At 37.1% G+C, this 21,249-nt stretch overlaps 1 long non-coding RNA gene across 11 annotated transcripts in view; it reads left to right on the top strand.

Moving 5' to 3' along the window:
• Window positions 1–21,249, top strand: part of LOC103674612 — a 204,502-nt gene that overhangs the window by 136,787 nt on the left and 46,466 nt on the right. The window contains exon 9 of one of the 11 annotated variants that reach the window (XR_005838634.1): window positions 8,368–8,485. The exons of the other annotated variants lie outside the window; for them this stretch is intronic. This is a non-coding gene — a long non-coding RNA (uncharacterized LOC103674612). The remainder of the gene's footprint in view (window positions 1–8,367; window positions 8,486–21,249) is intronic. 11 annotated transcript variants of the gene reach the window in all.

Genomic DNA, 21,249 nt, shown 5'->3' with positions numbered 1-21,249 from the left:
TCCCCCACACTTTCATGAGTTTTAACTCCAGGATCTCCCCAAATTTTGCATGATGAAGATTTGACAAGAAGAATCGTATAATATATTCATAGATGAAGAAAAAGCATTTGACCAAATTCAACATGCATGCATTCAGTTTAAAAAAAAAGCAACAACAAAAACAAAAAACAAAACAAAACAAAAAACCTCTCAGCAAACTAGGAATAGACAGGAACATTCCCAACTTGATAAAGAACATTTACCAAAAACAAACAAACAAACAAACCCTACAGCTAATATCATACTTAATAGTAAGAAATTAGATGCTTTCTTCCTAATCAGGAATGAGGTAAAAAAGTTCTCTCTCACCACTTCAATGTAGTACTAGAAGTCCTAGATAGCTCAATAACACAAAGAAAGAAAGAAAAGAATACCTATTGAGAAGGAAGAAATAAAACTGTTCACAGATGACATGATTGTCTCTGTAGAAAATCCAAAAAAAGAAAAAGAAAAAAAAATCCTAGAACTACGAGCTGGTTATAGCATAGTTTACAGGATACCAGTTAATATGCAAGAGTCAATTGTTTTCTTATATACCAGCAATGAACAATTGGAATTTGAAATTTAAAAAAAGACCATTAATAATAGCACCCCAAAATGAAACACTTAGATATAAATCTAAGAAAATATGTATAAGATCTCTATGCTGAAAATTATAAAACTCTACTGAAGGAAATCAAAGATCTAAATAAGCGTAAAGATAGTCATGGATTAGAAGACTCAGATATTATTCAGATGCCAATTCTTCCCAACTCAGTCTATATATTCATTTTAATCACAATAAAAATCCCATCAAGCTATTTTGCGTGTATTGACAAACTGATTCTAAAGTTTATATAGAAAAGTTAAAAGACCCAGAATAGCTAGGACAGTACCAAAGAACAAAGTCAGAGAACTGGCACTATCCAATATCAAGACTTATTGCAAAGCTTACTTAGGTCAGATTATACTGATAAAGGAATAGACACATAAGTCTGTGGTAGAATGTAAAGAACTCAGCGTAGACTTACATAAAGGCAACTGATCCTTCACAAAGGGCAAAGGTAATTTAATGGAGAAAGGATAATGTTTTCAACAAAATGTGCTGAAACAATGAATAATTATATACAAAAGTAAATAAATCTAGACACAGACCTTTCACAAAATATTAACTAAAAATGTAGATCTAAATATAAATCACAGTACTATAAAATTTTAGAAGAAAAGCTCAGAGACCTTGAGTTTCATGATGAGATTTTAGATACAATACGAAAACCATAACCCATGAAATAAAATTTATTATTTTATTAAAATTTATTAAAATTTAAAACTTAAAACTTTATTAAAATTTAAAACTGCTGGGATGCCTGGGTGGCTCAGTGGGTTAAGCATCTGTCTTTGGTTCAGGTCATTATCCCAGGGTCCTGGAATTGAGTCCCGTATTGGGCTCCTTGCTCAGCGGGGAGCCTGCTTCTCCCTCTGCTCCCCCTCCCCCTGGTTGTGCTCTCTCTCTGACAAATAATAAAATAAAAATATTTTTTTAAAAATTTAAAACTTCTCGGTGAAAGACACGTTTAAGAGAGAATCAAAAGACAAGCCAAAACTGGGAGAAAATATTTGTAAAACACATATCTGATAAAGGACTTGTTTCAAAATATACAAAGAACTCTTAAAATTCAACAATAAAAAAACAAACAACCCAATTAAGAAATGGGCAAAGTATCTGAACTAACACCTCACCAAAGAAGAAATACAGTTGGCAAATACTAATGAAAAGATATTCAAGATTATATGTGATGAGAGAATTACAAATTAAGGCAACAATGAAATAACACTACATCCCATTAGAAGCTAAAATTTCAAAAAACAGACAATAGCAAACACTGACAATACTGGTGAGAATGCAGAGCACAAGGAATTCTCATTCTTTACTATTGGAAATGGAAAGACAGTTTGGAAGACAGTGTGGCAGTTTCATACAATGCCAAATATAGTCGTCCAGCAATCATACACCTAGATATTCACCTAGGTTTTACCCAGTTGAATTGAAAACTTCTGCCCACACAAAACCTGCATGCTTATGTTTATAGTAGTCTCTTCATAATTGCCCCAAACTGAAAGATGTCCTTCAATAGGTGAGTGGATGAATAAACTATAGTACTTCTGTACAATGAAATGTTATTCAGCAATAAAACAAAGTGAGCTACCAAACCACAAAGGGAGACTGTATGATCCAAATATATGACATTCTGGAAAAGGCAGAACTGTACAGACAGTAAAATCATCAGTGTCTGCCAAAGGTTCTAGGATAGGGGAGGCACAATGGATTTTTAGGGCAATAGAACTGTTCTGTGTGATACTGTAAGGTGGACACATGACTATGCATTTGTCAAAATCCATGGGCCTTTAAAGCACAAAGAGTGAACATTAACATATACAATATTTTTTTTAAATCACTTAGAATTTTTGGGGAAGCTACTGTGACAAGAGCATCTGACTGTTAAAATATATGAAACAATCTAGCTGCAGGGATGGAAGGGAAAGGTGTTAATATAAGTAACTTTGATGGCAAGAGGAGTCTGTAAGACTAAAGGCACACACTGGGTTATGAGTTAACAATTCTGATACTGCTACCCATATATCCTGGAATTACACAATTGAGTAAATGGATGGCAGATGGTGGGAGTCAGATTTTTCACTGCTGGAATGGGAGTTTACAGATAAGTAACTGGAAGAGGCCTGAATGATCCATGTTGTAATGGAGTAGAGCTGGATACATCAGAATGAGCTCATGTTTAATTTACTATATATGCAATTAGTTATGTATAAAAACTTACAGATATGTGTATATACACAGGTTAGTAAACATACATATATTTGTTTGCTGTTGCTAAAAGGCCCCAAAATAAATGATAACCCATTAGCAACAAGCACACCTAGTGCTCACATCTTGTTTTCTAATACCATTCTCCAATAAAAGGAACCAGGGCTCCTTAGAGAAATGACGGAATATTGGACTAGTACAGAAAAATATACATGATGTGCCTGAAGCTTTTTTAGAGGCAGAAAGTAAGGAAATGTTGAAGCACACATACACACATATTGACAGAGTTATGCCAAAGGTGCACGGGAGTCAACTGAAATGGCCAAAGATAGAACAATTTGAGCAACAAAGTTAATAAAGTAGTATTGTATTATAATCCAAAGTATAAAATAAATATCCATGAATCTGAGCTGATACAAATACATGATCAAGTAAACTAATAAATGTGGGAGAAAAAACAAATCTCCCATGCAGAAGAATTCCAAATAATATATGAAGATACTCCACCTTCAAGGAGGGAGAGTATATCTTCTCACTTTTTAGATCTGAGCTGTGCATAGTAATTTCCTTCCAAAGAGGGCAGTGTGAAAAGGGGAGAAACCTGACAAATGCTACTTCAGCCAGATGATCAAGGTCAACATCAACATCAACATACTACTAGGGTAATAAGTACCCTTCATATGCTGTGATAAAAATGGCACTTTACCTCTGATGTCTTCCTCCCAGTAACCCATCATCTCAATCTTATCATGAGAAAAACATCAGACAAATTCCAGTAGTGGGTATCCAATGATATACCTGCCCAGTATGCCTCAAAATTGTCAGAATCATCAAGAACAAGAAAGGTCTGAGAATCTGCCCCAGCCGGAAGACATGACAACTAAATGTAGTGAGCTATCCTGGATGGGATCCTGGAACAGAAAAAGGACACTTGGTATAAACTATCGAAATATGAATAAAGTATGGACATTGCTTAATAACAATGTATCAATATTGGTCCGTTGATGATAACAAATGTACCATGCTAATTCAAGGTGTTAAAATAGGGAACACAGGCAAAGGATATATGGAAATCCTCTTATTCTCTTCTCAATTTTTCTGTAAGTCTAAAACTTTTCTAATAATCCATTTGAAATTCCACTGAGAGGATTTAACCAGAACCCAGATAGACAGCTGTTGTCCTGGGGCTTCCCTTCATTCACATCCTGGAAATTTCCTCTGCCTGCTTCCTTTCTTGGATTCCCAGTGTCCTGGATCGTGTCCTTCCTCTATCTTAGTTTATTCCCTCATCTTGTTGGAGTTTATTGTCCAGTAGCTTTCTGATAAAAAGTACATGGAAGGTAAATATTTCTAAATGTGTGTATTTCAAATTATCATTAATTTACACTTGCCCTTGAGTGATCATGTGGCTGGATATAGAGTTTATTCTATACAAGCTAGGATTCTAGGTCTAGCTTGTATAAATTTTCAAGCATTTGTCCTTTGTCTTCTTACTTCCTGGGTTGCTGTTAAATTCAAAATCATCCTAATTCTGGATCCTCTGAAATGGACCTCTTTTTTATCTCACAGAAAGATTTGGAGATCTAGTTGATTCATTCCTGGTTATTAGTCATTTTTCATTTATCGTATCAGGCACTTGGTGGTCCCTTTCAATCTGGAAATTCATGTCATTCAATTATGGGAATATATTTTGTATCAGTTCCTTGGTAATTTCATCTCTCTGTCTCCTTTGCACATTTTTTTCTTCTGGAACTTCCATTATTCAAGTGTTGCACTTCGTGGGTTGCTTTTGTCATCTTAATTGTCTCCTATTTTACTTCTCTTTGTGTTTTTGTTATACATTTTGCAAAATTTCCTCGGCTTCATCTTCCAACCTTCTGTTTATTAAAAAATAATATCCTAGTCTATTAGTAGAATATATGTGTGTGTGTGAAATTGTCTTCCTCAATCTATTTTCAGTTTCTTCCCTTAATCTGTTCCCCTCCCCCTTCCTCTTTTTCTTTTCCTTGCTTGTTTTCTTCCCCTCTCTGATTTCCCTTTCTTCTTTTTTTTTTCTTACTCTGTTTTCATGCTTCTTCTTCTTTTTTTTTTTTTTTTTGGATGGAGGGGGTTGGGGAGAGACACAAGTGGAGGGGCGGAGAGAGAGAGAGTAAGGGAAAGAAAGAATCTTAAGCAGGCTCCAGCCCAGTGTGGAGCCTAAGGTGGGGCTGGATCTCACAACCTGAGATCATAACCTGAGCCAAAATCAAGAGTCAGATACTTAACTGACTGAGCCACCCAGATGATCCGCTTATTTCTCTTTTAATACTTCTTTTTCAACATCTGACTCTGCTTCCCACCTGTTTTGGTCTCTGTTTCTGCCCATCTTCCTCTTTGACTCCCCTTCTTGTCTCTCCCACATCTGTTCCTCCTCCATCTTGTCTCTCCCACATCTAGTCCTCCCCCATCTGTCTCTCTCTTCTCTACTTCTCTACTTACGTGATTTCTCTCCTCTCTTCCCCCTAGATTTACACCCTCATTATCTCACTGTTCTGCTCCCATCCCTATATTGTCCCTCTTTCTCCTTTTCTCTGTTTAACTGTATTTCTCTGACTCCTCCTTCTCTTATTCTTTCTCCCACCCCATTTCTATTTCCATCCTACTCTCCATTCACACTTTCTATATTGATCCTTCTCTGTATGACAATTAATTTCCAAACTAACTTATTTATTTCTGATTATTCTCTAAAAATATGTAAAGCGTTTATGTCTTGCTTTCTGGATGCAGTATATTCTTTGAGAATATTATAATTTTATTTGGAGGTTTTTTTTCCCGGTGGGCACCATATTTTGCCTACCCCCCTCCATATTCATTTTTCCTGTTTTCTTGTTGGGTTTAATCTCTGTTTTCCCATTAGATGCTTTCTGTTGCTATTTGACAGTCTATCCCTGTCCATTTCTACTTAGGAATTTCACTAAAAAGCTGATTGCAAGCTATATGTGCAAGCAAAGGACTTCTTAACTTGTGGATTTCACTGAAGAGTGACTGAGCAGATTTTGGCCAGTGTTTTGGGGCATCCAGGATGTCAATATCTGTAAACATTTTTTCTTTAGTCATAAAAAATCCTCCCTATAAATAAAATTTTCATTCCTCTACATACAGTGTGTGAGAAGAGATAATAGGTTCTGGTACCTAGTCAAAGAGAAGACCTCCAGATTTCACCATTCATAATGGTAACTTTCATTTACATCTCCTGTTTTCTGTACAGAAACTCACTTTTCTCTTGACTGTGGCTGGGGTGCAATGGTCTAAAACCTATTTGGTTCATTCTTTCTAAAGAATAAATATCCAGTCTTCTGCTAGGTTGAAAAATACTGTTTTAGCCTGGATTCCCCCAAAAGAAGAGCCTAAAACTAAGGCATAAATAAAAGGTTCAGAAAGCAAAAGTGTTACAGGAATCAGGCAAGGATACAGGAGAATAGTAAGCAAGGCTTAAATATAAATTGGACAATTAATAGCAAAAAAAAAACACACCCAATACACCAAGGTTAGACTTAATGTTGAATTCTTTATAATGTTTATGCAATAATTTCAATGTTGAGGGGCACCTGGGTGGCTCAGTCAGTTGAGCATCCGACCCTTGATTTTGGCTCAGGGCATGATCTCAGGTTCATGAGATTGAGCTCTGTGTCAGGCTCCGGTCTCAGGGCAGTCTGCTTAAGATTCTCTCCTTCTCCCTCTGCCCCTCCCCACCTGTCCCACTCACACTCACATACACTCATTCTCTCAAAAACAAATAAGTAAAATCTTTTAAAAAATAATTTCAATGTTGAAAATGTTGCAGAATATAAAAGTCTGGAAGTTTCCTATTTATTTCATGAAGCTGGCACAAATGACATAAAGGAAGTTGGATATTAACAGAATGATAATATGAGGGGCACCTGGGTGGCTCATTCGGTTAAGTGTCTGCCTTCGGTTCTAGTCTGATCCTGGGGTCCAGGGATCAAGCCCCACATCGGGCTCTTCACTCAGTGGGAAGTCTGTTTCCCTTTCTCCCTCTGCCTTTGCCCCCCAACTCATACTCTCTCTCTCTCAAATAAATAAATAAAATCTTTTTTAAAAAAAAGAATGCAGATATGATTATGTAAGGGTTTACTACTAAAATGGTTTAGGGTTAGGAAATTAGCACAATGTGTGAGTCAGTCAAGATCCTAAAAAGGCCTTTGATAAGACATCCATTCCTTTTGTAAACTTCATGCAAAATGAATGGAGAGCTCTTTTCTAAACATGATAAAGAACCAATCAACATTTAATATTATCCTTAACAATAAAATATTGGAAATATGCCCATTGAAGTTTGGAATAAGATATGAATGCAGGCCATGACTAAAACTTAATTTGGGTCTGAAATTCTGAAGAACTCACAGATTCTTAACCACTATGTTATTAGAAGTAACTAGAAGGTAATTAGAAGTGCCACCTCCTTCTGATCATGTAATTACATTGCTGCTGAGGGGCTCTGTTTTCATTGAACCGAATTCTGTGAACTCTCCATGGCTTTCTAAAAGTACAGAGAAAAGGGGTAACATTCAGGAATTTAACAAAGTGCTGTTTACAGAGTAGAGTGGAAGGTCATCGTGTGTCAAGACTGAGAGGCTAGCCACAGTAATTCCATGCTTGTTGGCTTTATACACACATTCCAAATAACTCCCCAAGCCCTACTGGGAACATGATTAGAGGCACCCCCATATGATAGACAAGCATTCCTCATTTGAGTTGTGACTTGTGGGTAGTTTTCATGTATGCTTAAAAGAAATTCTTAGGAGAATTTTTAAGGGTAGAGTAGGGAAATATTAATGCCTCTTTCAATGGATTTAAATATGAGTTGTTAGTAAAATGGAAACAAGATTTGAGAAACACTACCAGTGGTAGACAGATCATGAGATCTTTGAGTTAGGAGTTCTAGGTTCAAGACCAACCATTATTTGCTATCTAATGTCAGATAATTAAGTTATAGCCCTTTCTTGGATGAGTTGTCAGACAGGCAAACATTTGCCTTACAGAATCTCTAGAAACAGATGGGATGAAAAGGCTCCTCTAACTGAAACTATATATGCTCATATTTCTGAAAAAAATCAGGATACTTTTCATCTGACATGTTTTCTTCTTTGTAACCACCAATGCTAGCAGAGTTTTCAAAACTTTTGGGAGGCCTGGGTCAGAGCTAGGACTGTTGAGGCTATAAAAGTTCATAGTGTAAGGCCACAAGGGGCTCTGCCTACCTGGATGGACTAAGATCTAAAATTAAGGAGGAAAGTCTTTGGGTTAAGCGATAAATCAAAGGGCGTAATGATTGCATATAGGTGGATACACTGACACCACAACCCATAGGTTGGGCCCATGCTAGATTTTTTCCATGAGGTCCAACAGTCCTTAAAGGAATAGTGATAATTACCACCACCATTTATTGGAGTGCCATATGAGAACTTTTAACTTCAAATCCAGTCCCTTCCATTCTGAGTTTCATGCTCTTGAAACCCTGATAGATGTTGACCATCCACTGAAATTGAAGAGTAGAGACAGAGCACAAGTCATGTGGATATGGCATGTGTGGACCTCTTCACAGAGAGAACTAAAGAAGTATGAAGCTTAAAAATAGTTCCAGTTAAGTATATCCAAAAGATTCTATTTTGAATATGAGACTATTTCTGTGAATTAACATGTTAATTTTTGCATGCCATCTTAACAACTCTTCCAACCTGATTTCCAAGCTATAACCACAGTAGCAAAATTTAGGATGCATAGGCTGAAGTCTAAAATGTGAAATATAACATACTAACTTAATAAATTTTTTATAGGTCACATTTAGTTAGTATTGTCTTGGTTGATATATTGTATCCTGAAGGTTTTTTTTTTTTTAACTTGGGTAATAATTTCTTTTTAATGGTCATTAGTTCTTTGCTCAAGGTATGGTGCACCTAGACTTTTAGTAATGCAGAGTAGAAAATGATCGTTCAACACTTGCTGTAGAGTGGCTAGAGCAAACAGTATGAAATGACTCCAGTAGGCAATTTTACTGTGAAGATCATGTTGAATAAACAAACTGCCAAGATAAATTAAGTCAATGTATAATAGACCTGTCAAGCTATGTGTCGTTTCGTTGAAGTTAAAGTCTGGGAAACTTTTTGCACCAGAATAAAATTTCTACACGTTTGTCCATTGCCTAGCTTACTTTGATCTATAGAGATACAAATTGTGTTTCATGTTGTTATAGTACCTTTTAAAAATCAATGTACATATAAATTTAGTAATATGATATACAGTCTTTCTAAATGTTATTTTATACTGTTCTTTTTGAGAGGGAACACAAGCAGGGGGAGTGGGAGAGGAAGAAGCAGGCTCCTAGCGGAGGAGCCTGATGTGGGGCTCGATCCCAGAACGCCGGGATCACACCCTGAGCCGAAGGCAGACACCTAATGACTGCACCACCCAGGCGCCCCTATTTTTGCTGTTCTAATTGAAGTGAAATCACTCCATCTTGTTTTCAGTATTAACATTCCTCCAGAGGGTGTTTTAATTTCAAAATGCTTCACCTGCATATGCATATCCATTCTGTACTAAATGTTTTAGTAATTCTTTCATATAATAAAAAATGAGCTACTGTCCTACCTTAATAGGCTGAGAAAGCATCTAAATGTTCATTTTGAGGCTGCTAGAATAATTTTTTAATTATTTTTAATTTATCATGATTTTAAATCATGATAGGTTTTAAATGATTAAATTCAAGTGTGAAATGAGTGTTACTCAAGGCCACTGGAATTTTACATCTATAGGAATAAAATACCCACAAGTTAAAATATTTTTCCTTTATTTTTGCTCAGATTTTTAAAATTGAAAAAAAAAACTAGCCTTATTCACAGAAAACACACACACACACACAAACACGCGTCATGCTTTCTTTATGGTAATTCTATAATTAGCATGTTTTACTATGAATTCTGGGTGCATTTTATTCTTTAACTGACTTTAAATAAAACTGTTTATCACAAATATCCACATTAGCTCAATTTACAGTCAATTCAGATGTTTCCTACTATTTTCCAGATATTTAATTTCAATTATAGATTCCTTGTATCTTAGGGGTTTTCTACACCATAGTTTGTAGCAGGCAGATCATTTAACACCAACAACAGAATGCTGCATCCTAGAATTAAACACTACTAGTTTTATTAACTGCTGACGCTCAATATTCTCCATACCCCTTTAGTTCTCTTTTTGTATGGCCAGGGCCAGGAGCCCTGGGAGGAAGCTACACTTCCAAGACTCCCTTGCTAACAGGGTATTGAATTTGTTCAAGATTCCACCAATGAGATATACTTCCATGCTATACTCTGTGACCATGCGTGGAGGTGTGGATTCCCAAGCATGAATTTTTGTAGCAGTTTCTGCATTCTATTGCCATTCACCATTCTGGATGCCATGAAGGAGCTCAGAAACCTCTGGCAGATTTCTGCAGATTGCTGACTGGGTGGCAGCAACTCTGTTTCTCTGTAGCAGCAAACTAAAACCACTGACTTTTTCTACTGTAGGCTTTCATTGGTTTCATAAGCACCTAATTCTAACCCAGAGTAGGGGGTTTTTTTTTCTTGTTAAATGCTAAACAAAAATGACAATGAAAAAATATTAAGTACTGAGTAACATTTAGTGCTAGAGAAGTCAATCATCTGAAACGGCAGCTCAAGTTAAGGAAGAGAGAAGCTAGCAGACATGGAGAGTTTAAGAGTCTAGAAGTCTAAGGAAAAGTTGGGGTGGTGAACAAGGTCAGTGCACTCCAATCCAGTAGAGGTAGTTAGTTTTCTATCCATTTATACTGTTTGCAGCATATGGACTGCCCATTATTATAGGAAATAAATGCCAATAAGTAAATTCCACTTAATTCAATGGGTGAGAAAAAGTCTTGGTTATCCTCCTACTTCTGTTAGTTCCCAGATTTCTACTCAGTAGGTCAATCACATCCCCGCCCCAATCGATCTGGTAGCATTTTTCACTTAATAAGTCACTTAATAAGCAAGTCGCTTAATCTGAAGATGATTCCCACCACCTAATCAGGGATTTGTGATTATCAAATGATTTCTGGTAGGTGGAAGTGCCCAGCATAGAGCAAATCCAAAGCAAGACAAAACTGCTCAGGAAACCTAAACAGGTAAGTTAATTTAGTTAGCCTGAGTAATGAATGCTGGGTTTTATAGGGAATTCCACTACCTTGAGGAACTAGGAAATCCCCATCTGGCTCTTGTCACTATTTACCATGCAGAAGGCAAAACATTCAAATAGTTTTAGCTTCTAGAACTAAAATGTCAGTTTTTTTACTTGCAGCTAACTCTGGCATGCAACAGTGTTCGTTTCATTCTTGTTTTTATTTTGTATCATGTTATTAAAAAAACATTGGACTAAGACAAAGTACATTCCACCCTATCTCTCCAACTGAATGCAGCCATAAAACTTGTACAGAATGTCTGGAGCAGCTATTTGAAGATTCTGAAAGTAGAAAATAGCAGGCAGATTGGGGAAGACCAGAATTTGAAACACTGCAAAACCAGTAGTGAGTTTGGCATTTTTGGTTTTCCAGTATCCCTCAGTCTGGACTCCAGACAGCCTGAAACCCAAAGGTGGTTGTTGACACCTATAGGTTGACAGCTATAGGAAAAGTCCTCTAGTTCTGGTCTAAAACATGAGAAATGAATATCTGAGAGCTCAGAGAAGTTGAGAAAATCCCTTACTTTTCTTTTTTTCTTTCTTTCTTCCTTTTTTTGGGGAGAGGGGTCTTATTTTTTGGTTCTCTCACATCCTATCTCCATGGCATTGGCAGTTAGGACAGCCATGGTAGCACCTTAAATTCTGAGGGAAGAGGATGTTAACTCTCCAATGAGAAGACCCATGGCTTCAAGAGAGTGGGATGAACTCCCATTGCTTTTTTTTAATTCTCTGTTCTCCTGCCTCTTAGCTGAAATACAGGAATAGCTATGGAAATTGTGCAGCAGAGCAGGGAGGATAAAACCCTAGATTTCTGTCTGGACGACTGAAAAAAGTAGCCACAGGAAACCAAAATGTAATAGATAAATCATGGAAGTGGAGGAGCTTGGCTAAGTGACCCCTGTAAATTTATGAACTCCTGGGCTCACTCCCACCCTGCACATAGATGAATCTGATTTAAATAGCCCACCAACAGTTGTTAAGAACTGAAGGAAGAGATAGGCCACTGCCCATGTCCCAGACTGGCCACTGGGTGGCACACATTCAAGACAGATCTAAATAGCTTTGCAAAGGCTTTAAAAATGGAGCTGACATTGAAACCATCACCCACAGGAGACTACTTGGATCTTGCAACATGAAACCAACTGATCAATTGCCTAATAAAACAAAATATCAATATTCTTTATAGGACTTAAACAAGACTCAGAGTTTCATAATATAATTTTCAAAATGTTTGTGATACTACAATCCAAAATCATTCAGCATGTGAAGAAACAAGAAATTCTTAACTCACATGGGAAAAGACAGCAACAGATGCCAGTGCTGAGATGACGTAGGTGTTGAAACTATCTAACAAAGACTTTAATGCATATATTATAAAAATGCTCTGGAAAGTAAGGGCAAATACTCATAAAATGAATGGAAAGGTAGAAAATGTCAGAAAATAAATAGAAAACATAAAGGAAAACCAAATGGAAATTTTAGAACTAATATATAATAAAATTTTTGAAACTCCCTGGATGAACTCAGTAGTCAAATGGAGGTGACAGAGGAAAGAGACCATGAACTTAAAGATAAAACAATGGAATTATCCAGATTGATCAACAAAGAGAAAAAAATGAAAAGAAAAATTTTGCAGAGCCTCAGGGACCTGAATGATAATACCAAAAGGTCTAATATTTATGTCACTTAAGAAACAGAAAGAGAGGAGAAAGATGCAGTACAGAAAAAGCATCTGAAAATAATGTATTTGAAGAAAATTTTCCATATTTGGTGAAAGACATAAATGTACAGATTCAAGCAGCTGAGGAAACTACAAACAGGATAAGCCAAAAAAATCCACACTCAGGCACAACATAACCAAGTTTTTGTAAACTAAAGGCAAAGAAAATGTCCTGAAAATAGCCAGGGACAAACAGTGTATCATATACAGAGTAACAGTAATTTACAATTGGATTTCTCATCAGAAGCCATGGAGAAACCACAAAAAAGTGGCCCAACAATTCTTAAGTGCTGAAAGAAAAGAATTGTCAATCCAGAATTCTACATGCAGCAAAAGTATCTTCCAGGAACAGAGATGAAGTTAAGACATTGTCCACTGAGAGAAAATGAAGAGAATTCTTTTCTGGCAAATGTGCACTATTCCTAAAGAAAGTTTTTCAGATAGGAGGAAAATAATACTAGAAGGAAACTTGAAACTACAGGAATGAAAGAAGAGCAACAGAAATGGTACATATCTGGGTAACTCTAAGTATTTCTCTCCTCTTGAGTTCATTCAAGTATGTTTGGTGGTTAAGAGCAAAAATTAAAATATACATCTCTCTCAACTAATGATGGAGTTACATCCTAATAAACCCATAAGTTGAAAATATCCTAAGTCAAAAATGCTATTTAATACACCTAACCTACCAGACACCATTGCTTAGCCTAGTCTACCCTACACATATTCAGAACACTTACATTAGTCTATACTTGGGCAAAATCATCTAACAGAAAGCCTGTTTTGTAATGAACTATTGGATATGCCATGTAATTTATTGAATATTATACTGAAAGTGAAAAACAGAATGGTTGCATGATTACAGAATGATTGTTAAGTGTATTGGTTGTTTACCCTTGTGATTGCGTGGCTGACTCAGAGCTGTGGCTTGCTGCCACTACTCAACATTATGAGAGAGTATTGTATCACATATCACTAGCTGTGACAAGATCAAAATTCAAAATTCTAAGTATGGTTTCTGCTAAATACATACTACTTCCATACCACCATAAAGTCAAAAAATTGCATGTTGAGCCATTGTACGTGAGGGACCATTTATACTGTCTGATGGAATTTTTGATATATATAGGTACAATACACAAGACAACTACAATGTAAAGAGAGGAGGGTAAAACCCATATTATTGTATTGTTTCTACTTTCTACTTGACATGATAAAATACTGATTTTAAGTAGACTATGCAAAGTTAAGTATGTATATTTTAATCCTTAAACTAGCCAATAAAATGTTCTTTGCAGAGAGACATAGTAGAATGTACAACAGGTAGAATTAAACACCAAAAAAATTCACATAACCCTAAAGAAATAGAAAAGAGGAAACATGTAATAAAAAGGTAACAAGCAGAAAAACAATAAAATGGCAAAAATACCACCATTATATTAAATGTCAATGGTCTGAGCACACAAATTAAAAGACAGAGATTGTCAAAGTGAATAAAAATATGAGACTCAATACTGTATGCTGTCTATAAGAAACTTAAAATATATAGGTAAGTTAATAGTAAAAATATAGAAGAATATATATCATGCAAGCAGTCCTAACTTCAATGGGAAGATGTTGTTTCTAGTGAACAATAGCCCTCAAAAAGCCTGGGGATAAGAAGATGGAAATGGGAGGAGCTCCAGAGGTTGAATGGTTAGTAAGGGCCATGGTTGAAGCTGAGATCCCATAAAACTATGACCCATCACCTTATGCTATAATTATGTGGTCATGTGAAGCTGGAAGCTGGCTGAAATAGATGGTTTAGCCATGGTCTCCAGAGAGTAAACCAATTTGGACTTATTCCTACCATCTCATCTTTCCAAAAGACTTCCCCCTTGAAGATAAAACAACCTTTTTTTCCCCCAAGATATGAAAAACTAGTATATCCATGGGGGAAAAAAATGCTATTGCACCCAGTCCCGTTCACTCCTGCCACCCTGAGCCTATCATGTCTGTTTGCCTAAGGCATTTCATCTTAATATGGTTTCCTTCTGCAGGGGCTGTGCTGCCTCTTTCCTGAAGTTTATTGTTGCCATGCTTTAACTCCATTCCCCTCTACATTTTTGAACCTCATATTTACACCTTTGTCTTCTAAGGAGAAAGGCCGCACTGTATTAGAGAGCACGGGACCCTCTTAGGTCCTTTCCAGCTTCCTCCCCAAAATGTCTTGACCTAGGTCTTGCCTCATTCAAGATGCTAGGAATGATAGGCATTTTATAGTTCAGAATAGAATATCAGTGTGGTAACTGGGGTAACCTTCTACTCTCACGGAGCAACTATTCCTGAAAATATTAGAAACAAGACACAAAACAAGCTTCCTGGGGAGAAGGAGAGAAGCCTCGGCAAGATCATTCCTAGTTCTGACATTCTTCACAAGGTCTGAAAGCCTGGACACAGTTTAGGTTTAATGGGAGTAAAAGAATGAATGGCTAAAACAAACCAACCAACCAACCAACCAACCAAAAAAACCCATCATACTTTAAGAAATCTTTTGCTAGAGATCTGACCTGTTAGGAGTTCTTAAGATTTGAGCTTGAATAAAATTTTGTCAGAGATATTGGTAGAAATCATAGAGACGAGAAAACTTACATCAAAACAAATTAACCAGCTAACAAAGAACAGCAATAGCATAGATTATTGCATTTTCCAATGACAGTTTTGCTAAAAGCATTGGTCATTCAGACATGGAAAGTAAAGTAAACTACCTGCTCTTTCTAGCCATTCGTACTGACATTACCCTGGTTGGAGCCTCTAGGCTTCTGGTCCAGCCTTAAGATCTTGGCCTGAATTTTTTACAATTATAGGGCTGGATATTTGGAAGGGAGTGAGGGAGAAGGTCATAAGCTGTACACATAGTCTCAAAATTAATCTTCTTAAGAACTCATTAATTCCTTGCTCAACTCCCACTGCTTCTCACTGACCTCTGAAGAATGCCTATATTCTTTAAACTGGCTTTCCCCCAAAGCAAACTGGTTTCACTGTCCTTTGAGGAGGTCATGCTCGTTTGGAACTTTATTCTCTGTTTCCTCTCTATTCCCCTCAACATGGAGAATCTGGTTTTCCTTTACCTTTCCCCAAATCTTATCCATTCTGCTTCTTTGAAAAGTTGGTCTCCTCTACGCTGCGTCACAATATTTTTTTTTCTTATTTTTTATAGCACTGGTATATACCTGCCAAAATATGAAGCACAGACTGTCTAAGGTTAATTACCTATTGTCTGTGTATATCTTGGGTCTGCAAGTGGATTTTTAATCCTTAAAAGCCATGAGCTCTGGCTTACATTTGTTTTCCTATTACTAAGGCAAAATAGTTGAAATTTATCTTAAAAGTTCAAAAGTAAATGTGAGCTTATTTGTGAATACTTCTCTAGCCCATAAATCATAGCGTTCTTTTGAATATGCACATTGATGCTACTGGCATTCTTCTACCTTGATCAAAATGCACGCTCCATATGCAGAGTAAAAGCAATGATTTTCTTATTATAACATGGAAAGTTGACACTGTGGCCATGTCACAGCTACCATCTGTGATTAAATGGAAAATTACAAGTATAGATAAAGAATTTTGGTGAATAGATTTTTTATTATGAACAGATGCTAATCCTCTCTTAATAATTGCCAATAAAATGTTCCATATTCTTGTAGGCATTTTTAGGTGACAGAGAATATGCCAAATAATTAGCTGCCTGACTTGCATCAGATTTGTATTGCTACCTTAAGATGTCTATTGATTGCACTTAAATCCAGTGTTTTTTTTTTTGTTTGTTTGTTTCAGGGAAACGTTTGTCAGAATGAACTTTTAATAAAAGTGAATGCTTTAATTAAAATGCTGATTATAAAATATTCGACATTATAGAAACATGTAAAGAGTAAAAAGCTTCCTTCTCCTCAACCCTTGCCTCAGAGGTAACCACTATGAAGAGTTTAGTACAGGCATGGCAAGCTACAGCCTGTCACCTGTTTTTGTAAATAAACTTTATTGGAACACAGCCATACCTATTCACTTATGTATTATCTAGGCCTGCTTTTGCAGTACAATGGTGAAACTAAGTAGTTGTGACAGACACTTTATGGCAAAGCGTAAAATATTTACTGCCTGGCTTTTTAAAGAAAAAGTTTGTCAACTCCTAATTTAATATGGCTTATGCAGTTCTAGATTTTCTACATATGTGCAAATATACATATGCTTTTTAAAAATCTTACTGATGTGTTACATGCATACTAAAATTTCCACGAATGATTGTGCAACTTGGTGAATTTTCAAAAAGTGAACATCCTCAAATAACCAGCACTCAGTTTAAGAAATATAATATTACCAGCACTACAGAATTCTTCCTCATGGTTCTTTCTTGTCACTACCATCCCTTAAAGGTAACTTTTTTTTTTTAAAGATTTTATTTATTTATTCAACAGAGCAAGAGACAGCCAGCGAGAGAGGGAACACAGGCAGGGGGAGTGGGAGAGGAAGAAGGGAGCCCGATGCGGGGCTCAATCCCAGGACTCTGGGATCATGCCCTGAGCCAAAGGCAGGCGCTTAACGACTAAGCCACCCAGGTGCCCCCCTAAAGGTAACTTTATCTTGATTTCTAATCCTGTAATTTAATTTTGTCTGATTTTGAACTTATCTAAAGTGGAATATAGGGGCACCTGGGTGGCTCAGTCAATTAAGCGTCTGCCTTTGGCTTGGGTCATAATCCCTGGGTCCTGCTCAGTGAAGAGCCTGCTTCTGCTTCTCCCTCTCCTCCCTGCTCATGCTCTTTCTCACTATCTCTGTCTCTCTCAAATAAATACATAAATAATCTTTAAAAAAATAAATAAAGTGGAATATACATGATGTGTTTTGGACCTGGCTTCTTTTGCTTAACATTATGTTTCAAGAATCCCTATTTTTGCATATGGTAGCACTGTTCATTCCCATCACCTATAGCATTTCATTAGGTAAATATGCCAGACTTATCCATCCTACTGTTGTTGGACATTTGTGGCATTTTCAGTTCTGGGTTATTTTAAATAATGCTGAAGTAAACATTTTAACATGTCTTTTGGTGAACATATGCTGGCATTTCTCACATATGTGTTTTTGAAACTGTTAAGTAATGCAGTTCTGTAACAACCTTCTAGGTCAGGCCACGTAGAATTGCCTTATTTTGTTACTGCTGTATAGTCTTCAACTGTGTGATATTCTGTACCATATTTGGCTCTTGTTGGTCATTCAGTCATGTGGCAGAGACTGCTAGTTTTTTCCTTAAATCCATTCTCCTTTCTTTGTATTCTCCCTTTTTCCTCCACGTTTTTAGCTAGGCACTTGACTTCTCAGAATAAAGACTATATTGTCCAGTCTCTCTTCCAGCTGGATGTAGCCATGTGACTAAGTACTGGACAATATAGTGTAAGTAGAGCATCAGATAGCAGATTTCAGGACCCTTTCTAGGAGACAGAATGACTATAACCTCTGTCTTTCTACCTCCCTTCTTCCATCCTGGTACCTATAACCTCATGTTGCCATCTTGTATCTTGAGGTTGAGGCCCACACAGTGGAGACACAAAATATAAGGAATCTGGTCCCTGATGGGATCAAGTGTTAGACTTACCCTGGGCTGTCTACCTGGGTTTTTACATGAGAGAGAAATGAATACCCATCTTATTTGAGCTACATTTGTTTTTCTACCACTTATAACTGAAATGAATTATAACAAATGCAAGTTAGTTTCCAATTTTTGTTATTACACATTATATGACAGTGAACATCTTTCCATATATCTTTATATTTTTATGTGTCTTTTATGTAGAAAAAAATTACTAAAGGTGGAATTGCTAGGTTAAAAATTAAGAACATTGTAAAGTGTAGATACTGCCAAACATTTTTCCAAAATGTTGTACCAACTACATTACCACTTACATTATGAGTGATATTTCCTCATTGTCAACTTGCCAAACCTCTTGTATTAAAGAATCAAAACAAAGCAAAAAAAAAAAAAAGGGATATACTTGGATTTTTTTCTCTTTTTTCTTTTTATTTTCTATGTATGTATTACTGATTTTTGATTTATGGTCACCATTAGGTTTATATACAACATCTTATGCATATCACAGTCTACATTAAGTTGATGGTCACTTAAGTTTGAACACATTCTAAAAGCACTAAATTTTTACTCCCCAACCATGTTTTATGTATATGATGTCATACTTTACATCCTTTTATTTTGTGAGTCACTTGACTGATTTTTATAGATATAATTGGTTTTACTGCATTTACCTGTGAAATTTTTTCTTTCATAATATTCTTACTCCTAATTATGGCCTTTTCTTTCCACTCAAAGAATTCTCTTTAACATTTCTCATAAGGCTAGTTTAGTGGTAATGAACTCCTTTAACTTTTGTTTGTCTGGAAAACTCTTTATCTCTAATTCTATTCTGAATTATAATCTTGCTAGGTAGAGTATTTTTGGTTGCAGGTTTTTTCCTCTTAGTACTTTGAATATATCATTCCACTTGCTTCTGGTTTGCAATGTTTCTGCTGAAAAATCAGCTGAGAGCCTAATGGAGTTTCCCTTTATTGTAACTGTTTTCTTTTCTTTTGATGCTTTTAAAACTCTCTTTTCATAACACTTTTTTGCCATTTTGTTTATTACTTGCTTTAATGTGGACCTCCTTGGGTCGATTTTGTTGGAGGCTCTCCATCCTTCCTGGATTTAGATGTCTGTTTCAAATTTTTCTGCCCCTTTCTCTCTCTCTTCTCATTCTGGGATCCCTCTAATGAGAATATTATTACATTTGATGTTGCTGAGTCCCCTTAACCTATTCTCATTTTTTATTATTCTTTTTTCTTTTTGCTGTTGAGCATGGTTGCTTTCCATTACTGCCTTCCAGCTCACTGATCTGTTCTTCTGCCTCCTCTAATCTGCTACTGATTCCCTCTACTGTACTTTTATAATTTCAGTTATTGAGTTATTCATCTATGATTGGTTCTTTTTTTATATTTTCTATCTTTTTTGAAGGTCACACTGAGATCCTCCACTCTTTCCTCAAGTCCAGTGAGTATCTTTATGACCATTACTTTGAATTCTTTATAAGGCATATTACTTATCTCCATTTCATTTAACTCTTTTGCTGTGGTTTTTTTCCCTATTCTTTCATTTGGGGCATATCCTTCTATCTCTTTATTTTGTCTTATTCTCTATGTTTGTATCTAACTGTTAGGAAAGTCAGCTATGTCTCCTGATCTCAAAAGTAGTGGCCTTGTGAAGAAAAGGTTCTGTGATGCCCTGTAGCATAAAGTCACCTGTTCACCATATAGGTGCTTTAGGGGTGTCTCCTATGTGAGTTGCATGTGCCATACTGTCATGGCTGAGCCGCATTTGCCTTCAGTCCAATCTGTTGCAATGGCCCACTTTGCCTGTAGTAGGCACACTGGGCAGCTTTGGTCCCTGTGCTGTTCAGGGGCCAGTCTTGGACTGCCATGCGTTTGTAATTGTGTAGTGTCAGCAGTCAGACCATATGCCTGCCCTGAGGCCATTTGTCAGGGCTGAAGTCACACCAAACTTCACGGCACTCTCCCTTCATTGTCCCCTGAGAGGCTTTCATTCGTGAGCAAGACCTGCCGGCAAACCAGATGCCTGCTCCAATTGATCTGTTGGAGCTGTAGTATCATGGACCTATAATGTGCTCACCCTGTCTTGTTCCCTAAGAGACTTTTGTTGATGACCAGGGCCAGCAGTCAGACCAGATGCCTGCCCACTGTCTGACCACTGGGGCTGGAGTCACCCCAAACTGCAGTGCTCTCTCCCTGTGCTACCCCCTGAGAGGTTTTTGTTGGTGGGTGGGGCTGGCAGTCAGACCAGATGCCTGTCCCCACTGTCAGTTGCAGCTGCAGTTGCATCAGTGCATGTGGTTATCTTCCCCTCTCCCCAAGGCAGGAGCTACTTTGGAGGAATGCCTCCTGCGTGGGGTAGGTTGGATGGGGCAGATCCACAGAAGAATGCCAGGGCTGCCAGGGCAGCGTGTATGATGTTAGCAAGATCGGCGGGGAGCGTCACTGCTGGTTCCCACAAGTATCCAACTATCTAGGCTGGGGATGGGAGGTAGGGGAGGAGAAATGGCACCCACCAGCTCTTGTGTTATTGAAGTCTCTCAGAGATCCCTGCCAATCCAGTGAATGTTCTGAAATTAGCAAATAAATCTTCATGTATACCCCAGGCACTTTTCAAACTGCTGCTTTTATGCTGTATCTTGGCAGGGTTATTTGTTATACTGGCTCTTAAAGGGTGGTGATTCAGTTTCGTATCACCTTCCAGCACTCCCAGAGCTAAGCCCACTGATTTCTAAAGTACCTGGAGTTAAGCCCTGATGATTGTAAGAATTTGTGAAGTTAAGCCCCACTGGTTTCCAAAGCCAAGTGTTATGGGAGCTCATCT

The sequence above is a fragment of the Ursus maritimus genome, unplaced genomic scaffold, assembly GCF_017311325.1.
Source record: "Ursus maritimus isolate PB19 unplaced genomic scaffold, ASM1731132v1 scaffold_3, whole genome shotgun sequence".
NCBI classification, from domain to species: domain Eukaryota; kingdom Metazoa; phylum Chordata; class Mammalia; order Carnivora; family Ursidae; genus Ursus; species Ursus maritimus.
The sequence above is the reverse complement of the archived record's forward strand: the minus strand, read 5'-3'. Positions and strand labels throughout refer to the sequence as shown.